The 10,110-nt window shown below is 34.9% G+C and overlaps 1 non-coding gene and 1 pseudogene across 1 annotated transcript; one reads left to right on the top strand and one right to left on the bottom strand.

The window, feature by feature from the left end:
* Positions 1-6,375: 6,375 nt before the first annotated feature.
* Positions 6,376-7,433, top strand: LOC103000830 (ERO1-like protein alpha; annotated as a pseudogene).
* Positions 7,434-8,931: 1,498 nt separating this feature from the next.
* On the bottom strand, positions 8,932-9,060 carry LOC114237648 (small nucleolar RNA SNORA18). The gene has a single exon (XR_003623187.1). It is a non-coding gene; the product is annotated as a small nucleolar RNA SNORA18 (small nucleolar RNA).
* Between the last annotated feature and the right edge of the window lie 1,050 nt (positions 9,061-10,110).

Genomic DNA, 10,110 nt, shown 5'->3' with positions numbered 1-10,110 from the left:
GCTAAGGCAGGCACTTAGATTTCCTGCACTCACCTCTCCCCATAGCACAGTCCCAAACACACAGTAGGTATTGGATAAATGCGAACTGAATTGAACTATGGTGAACTGACTTCTCAAAGACAGAGATAGCAGAATGCCTCTATGTACTGGTCCCTGATATTGAGAAAAAAGTCAGTGGCACATTTACAAGTAAAGTTGAAAGAGGGCTTTGGAAATAGAGCAAAGGAAAAGAAAAAAAAAGTTCAGGGAAATATAATGCAAACCTCATGAAACTTTTTATACACTTAAACCTTGTCCTAGAGAAAGTAGTTCAGTGAAGAAAAGAACAGTATTAATGTGCAGCAGGGGTAGTCTCCCAAGACATGTTATCAAGATTAAACAAGCATTTCTTTCAGAATTGCTCAGAGGCAGACATGCTCTCAGTATTCAAACTCTGCTCTTTTTCCCTTTAAATTTCCCCAAGGCTTGGGGAAATTTATGAATCATTGTTTTTTTTCAGTTAGCTTTTCATCAGTATTTTATTATTTTTTGGCCCTACAGGTTACCAGTATTTTCTACTATCAGAATAATTTTGCTAATCTTGAGACTTTATAAAGAAAGACTATCTGAGGGAGTTTGAAAAAAAATTACAGTAAAAATACAAATAACAATGTTAATGATAATATTTAAATTACATATACATGATACTATTTTTTTCAAGACTGTGGGCAGTTATTTGCTAGCAAACCAAGACTGGAGTAGACAAACTCTAGCAGGAGAGTTTTTAAGATTGTTCAGGGGAGGGAAATTAACAGAGGAAATGCCCACTTGCCTGGTTCCAGTGGGTGGTTCAGACTGATCTGAAGAGCCCTACTAGCAAGGAAATGATTGGATTCTTTGGATCAATTTTAGGGACTTGAGAAGCAAGTTTTGGTTGATCTCATAATTTTGTGCTCTCCTAGGCCTGTGAGACTTCTAGTAGGAGTATGTCTCCCCCTGGAGGGGAAATAGAGCATTTGTTCCTTCAGATTTCTTGCTCAGAGTTCAATAATTAGGGTTTTTTCCCTTCCTTCCTTCCTTCATCCATTCATTCAACAAATACTTATTTAATCCTATTATTTTGCTGTTTGTTATGATCCAGCTGAAAATAAGATCAGCACGGTCCCTGTCTCCAGGGAAATTATAGGTTAGTGTGAGAAATGAACATTAAAGAATCACCTGAATGCCTAAATAATCACAATAGTGATAAGTTACATAAAGGAAAAGTGTGGAGGATAATATGACTTTTCAAAGAAGACCTCAGTCGGACTGGGAGTTCAGGGAAAACTTCCCTGAGACCTGGAAGATACATGGATATAGCCAGATCAAAGGTGTGGAGGAAGTGAAGGGAGTGGGTCTTCAAGCAAATGGAAAAGAGTATTGAAAGACTTCAAGAAGGAAAGAGTTTAGGAAGTTGGAAGAAGAGAAAGAGGTCAGAATAAGGAGGCTGGGGCACAAGTTGAGGCCAGAAAGGTAAGGATGCTTCAGATCAGGCAGTCTCTTGGGGGCCATGTGAAGGATTCTAAACTTTATCCCAAAAGAATAGGAAGCTATCGATAGGTTTTATGCAAGTGACATGATCACAACTGTGTTTTTAAAGGATTACTTTGACTTTCTGTTGAAGAATGGATTATAGAAGGGGCAGAGTAAGGATACCATTAATAGATTACTTCAATATAATGTAGCTATGCAAGAATGAACAATGGCCAGAAGGAGCCCAGAAAAGAGGCAGCTTAGCACAACCTGGGGGTTTCAGAGACTTTTCAGAGGAGATGATAACTGAACAAAGTCTTGAAATTAGAAGGAGTAAATAAGGTAAAGAAAGGTGGGAGTTTTTCCTCAGGAAAAGAAGTAATAACTTATTTAGACCAGTCATTCTTCTGAAAACAATTAAAATACTGGATAGAATATTTTTTTAAAATCTCCCTAAAAATACCCAAGGTGGTTTCAAATGGGATTCTTTAAAGACCTATAATCTATTTTATTTTATTTCAAATTGAAGAATAGTTGATTTACAATATTATATGAGTTTCAGGTGTACAACACAGTGATTCAGTATTTTCATAGATTATACTCCATTTAAAGTGATTATAAAATATTGGCTGTATTCCCTGTGCTGTACAATATATCCTTGTAGCTTATTTATTTTATGCATAGTAGTTTATGCCTCTTGATCTCTTACCCCTATTTGTCTCTACCCCCTTCCCTCTCCTCACTGATTTGTTTCCTGTATCTTTGAGTTAAAGACTTATAATCTCAATTCTATTCCAAAACACAGAAGAAAGACAACTTCAAAAATTCTTTAAAGAAATAAATATAACACTGAAACCGGAATCGGATAAAGATTGCACAAAAGGGAACACTACAGACCAATCTCATGTATGAATATCAATGCAAATATCTTAAATAAAACATTAGTAAATGGAATCAAACAGCATGAAATGTCATGACCAAGTGTCAACTGCTTCAGGTATACAAAGATGGTTCAATGTTAGAATATACATTAATATATTTAATAATGTTAATATATATTAGAAGAAAAGATCTTGCAATTATCTCCATAGTGCTGGAAAAATATTTGAGAAAATTCAAGATGTATTCCTAGTAAAAATAACTTTCAAAAGAGGAATAAAAGACTATTTTCTTAATGTCACAAAGTATCTTGCTTACCAACATCTATCTTACTATTTTCATGGGAAAGCACCGGCGGCATCCCTACTAATATCTAAAACAAAACGAGGCTATCCACTACTACTGTAACATCTAACATGTTATTGGACGTATTTGCCACAGCATTGTTACAAAGAAAGAATTAAATGTATGAGAATTGTAGATAATCTGATGGTGAGTCTAGAAAATGAAAGTAAGTCAATGGAAAAACTATTGCATACAAAAAGATGATTCAGTAAGGCAGCAGGATATAAAAGCAATTTGCAGAAGTCAGTAGGCTTCATAGAAACAAGGAAGAACCACTGAGAAGATAACATAGAGAACACCCACATCCCATTTAATAGCAACCATAATTATAAAACTCCTAATAAGAAGAAATATGTAAAAATCTATGAGAGGGGCTTCCCTGGTGGCGCAGTGGTTGAGAGTCCGCCTGCTAATGCAGGGGACACGGGTTCGATCCCTGGTCTGGGAAGATCCCACATGCCGCGGAGCAACTGGGCCCATGAGCCACAACTACTGAGCCTGCGCGTCTGGAGCCTATGCCCTGCAACGGGAGGGGCCGCGATAGTGAGAGGCCCGCGCATCGCGATGAAGAGTGGACCCCACTTGCCGCAACTAGAGAAAGCCCTCGCACGAAACGAAGACCCAACACAGCTAAAAATAAATAAATAAATAAATAAATAAAATTAAAAAAAAAAATCTATGAGAAAAATTTTATAATATTACCCAAAGACACAAAAGTGGACTTGAACAAATGAAAGACATACCTTAAGTGAATTTGTAAATTTAATATAATTCTAATAAAAAATTCAACAAGATTTTTGTTTGTTTTTTAGTTAGACAAGTTGATTCTTATGCTAATATGGAAAAAATAAACAAGAACTTCCAGGGAAACCCCAAATAGAAGAGCAATGAGGAGGGGCCAGTCTTACTAGACATTTAAAGTACTATAAAGCCTTCATAATTAAAATGGTGTAGAATTGGTACATGAACAGACAGACACTAGTGGAACATAATATAAAGTCAATCCAATACATGAAGAAATTTATTAATGTTAAGGACGTTTCAAAATAATGAAAAAATGGACTCAAATAAATGCTGTTGAGACAACTAGGCATCATTTGGAAAAAGATAAACTTGTATCTATAGCTTATACTGCACACCTAGATAAACTCCAAATGGATCAGTTAATTAAACATAACAAAAATGGAAACCATACAAGTTATAGAAAAAAAATGTGTAGATTTCTGTATAGTATTCCCATGGGGGTAGTGGGGAAAGCATTTATATGATTCAAAATCTAGAATCAATAAAAGACTGATAAATTCTATTACATATAATTTTTAAAAATTACATGGCCCAAATACTGTAAGACCAAAGACAAAGAATTCACTGGACAAAATATTAACAACTCTATCACAGGAAAAAGTTAATCTCCCTAATATATAAAGATCTTCTAGAAATAAAAAGACATAAGCCCAGTAGAAAAATGAGCACAAGACATGGACAGATAGTTTTAAAAGATTCATGCAAGTGGCCCTTAAAATAGTGAAACACACTTAACTCACTCAAGAAAGAAAAGCAAATTACATTACACTGAGATAGAATTCCTTGCTGTGTTGGCAAAAATCCAGTAGTTTGAGAGAACAATTTGTTGCCAAAGCTCTAGGGAAAGAGACATTGATATGCTACTGGTGGAAATGTAGAATGATACAGCCCTTAAGGAGGGGAATTTTGTATTTTTTGAATTAATTTTTTATTGGAGTATAGCTGAGTTACAATGTTGTGTTAGTTTCTGCTGTATAGCAAAGTGAATCATTTCTACATATACATATGTCCACTCTTTTTTTGTTCAAATTCTTTTCCATATAGGTCATTACAGAGTATTGAGTAGAGTTCCCTGTACTATACAGTAGATCCTTATTAGTTACCTATTTTATAGGGAATTTTGTATTATCTAGCAAAATTACAAATAGATGCATTCACCCTTTAACCCAGCAATCACATTTTCTAGAAATCTATACTCAAAGTACACTGCACAAACTTGAAATAATATGTGCACAAGGTTAGTCATTGTGGCATTTTTTTTAACATCTTTATTGGAGTATAATTGCTTCACAATGGTGCTCCAGCTTCCGTTCTACAACAAAGTGAATCAGTTATACATATATATATATATGTCCCCATATCTCTTCCCTCTTGCGTCTCCCTCCCTCCCACCCTCCCTATCCCACCCTTCTAGGTAGTCACAAAGCACAGAGCTGATCTCCCTGTGCTATGCGGCTGCTTCCCACTAGCTATCTATTTTACGTTTGGTAGTGTATATATGTCCATGCCGCTCTCTCACGTTGTCCCAGCTTACCCTTCCCCCTCCCCGTATCCTCAAGTCCATTCTCTAGTAGGTCTGTGTCTTTATTCCCGTCTTGCCCCTAGGTTCTTCATGACCTTTTTTTTTTTTTTCTTCAGATTCCATATATATGTGTTAGCATACGGTATTTGTTTTTCTCTTTCTGATTTACTTCACTCTGTATGACAGACTCTAGGTCTATCCACCTCACTACAAATAACTCAATTTCGTTTCTTTTTATGGCTGAGCAATATTCCATTGTATATATGTGTGTGGCATTATTTTTAATGGCAAAAAACCTAGAAATGTCCCAAATACTATCAACAGTGGGGAGTTGAATAGTTAAACTATGACACATAATGGAATACTATGAAGCTGTAAACATAACGAAGAATATTTTTATATGTTGCTATAGAATAATTGTCACATTGTGTGAGGAAAGGTGCAGAACAAGTTATATGATAGTTACCCTTTGAACAAAATGAAGCATTAGAAAGATAATCCAGAAACTAATGAAAATGGTTATTTATAGAAGGCGAGGAGGGGGAACTGGGATCGGGGGTAGGAGTGGAAGGGAGACTCCTCTGAGTTTATTTTTGACTTTAGAATCAAGTAATTATTTTACATATTCAAAAAATAAATTAAACCAAAAAGAAAAAAAGGACAAGCCCTAAAATTGAAAACAAACAAAATAAATCTAAATGTGTATGATATCGCTAACATAACCAAAAAGAAAGATTTATTTCAAATGACTTCTGAACACAGGACTTTGCCCTTCTTTATATATTTTTTTTTAATTTTTTTTATTTTTATTTATTTATTTATTTATTTATTTATTTATTTATTTATTTACTTATGGCTGTGTTGGGTCTTCGCCTCTGTGCGAGGGCTTCCTCCCGCTGTGGCAAGTGGGGGCCATTCTTCATCGCGGTGCGCGGGCCTCTCACCATCGCGGCCTCCCTTGTTGCGGAGCACAGGCTCCAGACGCGCAGGCTCAGTAATTGTGGCTCACGGGCCCAGTTGCTCCGTGGCATGTGGGATCTTCCCGGACCAGGGCTCGAACCCGTGTCCCCTGCATTGGCAGGCAGATTCTCAACCGCTGCGCCACCAGGGAAGCCCCTTGCCCTTCTTTAGTGGGATATATTGTAAGAACAAAACAAACTGCAAAGAACTCTTAAAACTTCATTTTGTAGTTTTATTGTTAGTACTAATACTGGTATTGTGAAACTGTTTTGTGTATGTTATAGGATAAAGCAAATAAGTTCAGTGTAAGAAGTAATAAAAATGTAAAATTAAATATGTTAAAAATTTAGTGTTTTAATTAAATTTAAATCAAATCCACAAGATACAGGTATTCTGAAGATGCCAATAAGCTCACTGAGAATATGAACAAACTCAGTGACATGGAGTTTGGAAAGACTCTCTAAATGAGGAAACACAGAAGACTGTTCTTCAGTGGGCCAAGTATGATGATTCCTTAGACAACCTCTGTGAAGGTGATGACATATAGTACCCTGGCAATGAATATGTAGATTGTTCTTAATCCTAAGCATTACACAGTTAGAATGGACCAGATGCTTGGAAGATAGGGACTATCATTATCTATGAAGAAAATAATTTCAAGTCACAGACAATAAAAGACATTTAAATATTTTGGCTTCTAGTCAAGGGAAATGTGAAGAGAACACTTTTCACAGATGGCTAGAAGGTCTCTGTGTAAAAGAAGTGACATACTACAGACATATCTGGATTACATGCAAGCAATAATGTGTGTTTGAGTGTGAGAGAGCTTTTACAAGATACCTGTTTGGAAAAGAAAGGGGACACACATTACAGAATTTCACCAGTGGGTTTGATGGAATTCTGACTGAAGGGGAATATCCAAGAAGGCCTAAGAACACGTATTTTCTCTACTTAAAAGAATTAAGGACTTTATCTAAAGTGCTACCATTCTCTGGGCACCCAGATTTCCAGCTATTCACTGAAAATGAAGTTTAAGGTTCATAAAACAAGATTCAAAAATTATTCTTGGAAATATTCCATAAAGTCAAATTTTTTTCTTTTGCATCTTTATGGAATTCATCTTTTTCCCCTTAGGATTAAAAAAAAAACAGGCACACTTTAGGCTGCATTATAGAAATGTTCCCAAAATTATGGATTACGTTGTTTGTTTTAAATGTCGACTGTGGAAAACATTCAGACTCAGGGTTTGGGCACTGCTTTGAAGGTCTTGTTTTCAGAGAAATTGATAGCAAATAAACCAGAAAGTGGGTCCACATATGAAATCCATCCAAACAGGCAAGAAATAGTATCACTGTTTAATGTATTTGAAAGAATTTATACAAATATGAAAGAATTGGAAAAATTCAGAAACTTGTTGCAAAATATCCATTAAAGAAATGAGTTGAAATGTGCCTGTTTCTGGACAATGGAGGCCAAAGAGTGAAATAGCAATGAAAGTGTGAAGTCAGACCTTTTATTTGAAGCTATTTTTATTAGAGGAGAACTATATTGTTTAAGTAAACAACTTTATTTTGTAATTGTGCTGAGTTTACATATGTATAATATTACTGTGAGTCAAAGTAAGACTTTGACAATTTGGCACAAATTTTAAAGTTTAATATTGAAAAAAATGAGGATTATCAAAATTCAAAAATGAATAAAATTTAAAATTTTCACAGGAGAAATATAGCAAATTATAGACTATAGAAGAAAAGATTAGAGAGCTTGAAGACATAGAGATAGAAACTATTCAAAATGAAGCAGAGGAAAAAAAGACTGAAAAAGAAAGGATCAGAGTAAAAGTGATCTGTGAGACATATCAAGCAGTTTAACATACATGTAACTGAAGTTTCAGAAGAACTGGGGGCTATACGAATATTTAAAGAAATAATGGCTAAAAATTCCAAGTTTGAAAGCTCAATGAAATCCAGGCATAATAAGCTTAAAGAAAACCATGCCAAGGCACATAATAATCAAACTTCTAAAAACCAAGGATAAAGAAAATATTCTAAAAGCAGCTAGATAAAAAAGACAAGTTACATATAGAGCAGGGACTGGCAAACTATGGCTATGGGTCAAATCTGGCTCACCTCTTGTTTCTGTAACTAAAGTTTAGTTGGAATACAGCGCATGCATTCATTTATGTATTTGCTATGGCTGCTTCTGTGCCACCTTGGCAGAGTTGAGTAGTTTCAATGGAGACTATATGCCTTGCAAAACCTAAAAGACTACCTGAACCTTTACAGGAAAGTTTGCCATCCCCCACTACAGAAAAACAAAGAAAATAATGACAGCTGATTTCTTATAACGGCTAAGCAAGGCAGAAGACAAGGTTGACCTAGAATTTTTTACGCAGGAAAAATACCTGTCACACATAAAGATGAAATAAAGACCATTTTTTCCCCTGTACAAACTGTAAAGGGTTTTTTATTCTATTTTGTGTAACATAGGCAAAATTATTTGTCAATAAATTTTTAAGGAATTTCACATGTTCTGATTCTTTCCACTGCCAATCACCTTAGTTCCTCCAAACTCATAACCTTCAAGATAAAATAGCCTTTTCAAAAAGAAGTTGTCATGTGAGTCAGCCCACAATTCTTTTAGTTGGGCTTCTTTGATCGCCAGTGGAATATGGACATACTTCAAAATTCCCCACTTGTAATCTTTGGGATCCAATTTCCTCAAGCAATTTACTTTAGGACCATGTTTAGGGTCAGGAGATGGATCTGCCTGTTTCTGAATTTGACACCCTCTAAAAATGTATTAGGTTCAAATCGTATTCACTCCTAAACCATCACACCCTAAAACAGTACATAGAGATCGTTGGGATATGCAAATACTGAAGATAAAAAAAAGTTTGACTGTTAGGTTTTTCATAGTTTAGTTGGCAGCTCTGTCTTGTAGTTCTTCCCCACTGATCTAACAGGTAGTTCTATGAGTAAAGGAAACCACAGTTACTCCGTGAGGCGTTTCCAATGATGTAGGTTTACAGAAAAAGCCTCATTGGGATAGACCTCAACTAAAGACCATTTTAAACAAACAAAAGATGAAATGTTAAAGGAAGTTCTTCAGGCAGAAAAAAACAACATGAAAAATTTGGATCAACACAAAGGAATAGAGAGTGCAAAAAATGATAAATACTTGGTAAAATATTTTTCTCAAATTTTATCTCTTAAAAAGATAAATGATTAAAGTAAAAATAATTAAAGTGCATTTGGGATTTTAGCTTATGTAGAAGTAATAAGTGTGACAACAAAACCACAAAGGACATAAGGGAGGAAATGAAAGTATGTCTTTGTAAGTTTCTTGCACTGTGACAAGATAAGGGTGTATATTGTAAACTCTTGAACTGCACTGTCCAATACAGTAGCCACTCACCATATGTGGCTATTAAAATTTAAATTAGAAAAAAATTAAAAATTCAGTTCCTTAGTCATACTAGCTATATTTCAAGTCTTAAATAGTCATATGTGGCTAGTGGTTACCATACTGGACAATGCAGACATAGAACTCCATCTTCACAGAAAATTCTGTTGGAAAGAACGGCTCTAAAGCAATAAAAACAAAACAAAACAAAACAAAGAGAAAAGAGGAGGAAGAACTAAAATGCCAAAAGCCAAGGTAAAAAAATCATTTTAAAATTCACTTAGTCTAAACATTGGAATGGAAATAAGAAAAAAGAAACAAAGAACAGATGAGACATATAGAAACAAAATAGCAAGATGATAGATGGAAATCCAATCTTATTAATAATTATAATAAGTATAAATGACATCCCAATTAAAGGGTAGAGATGGTCAGGTTATATAAGAAGTAAGACTCAAGTACATTCTGTCTATAGGAAACCTACTTGAAATGTAAAGGCACAGATATGACAAAAGAAAAAAATAGAAAATATATACCATGCAAACACTTACGAAAGCTGAAATGGCTCCATGAATATCAGACTAAGTAAATATTACAGCAATGGATATTACTAGGAATAAAGAAAGGCCATTTCATAATGATAAAGTGGTCAATTCAGCAAAAGGACATAGCAATCCTAAATTGTTAAATATATAATAAAAGAT

This window comes from Balaenoptera acutorostrata, chromosome 11, assembly GCF_949987535.1.
Source record: "Balaenoptera acutorostrata chromosome 11, mBalAcu1.1, whole genome shotgun sequence".
NCBI lineage: Eukaryota > Metazoa > Chordata > Mammalia > Artiodactyla > Balaenopteridae > Balaenoptera > Balaenoptera acutorostrata.
The sequence above is the reverse complement of the archived record's forward strand: the minus strand, read 5'-3'. Positions and strand labels throughout refer to the sequence as shown.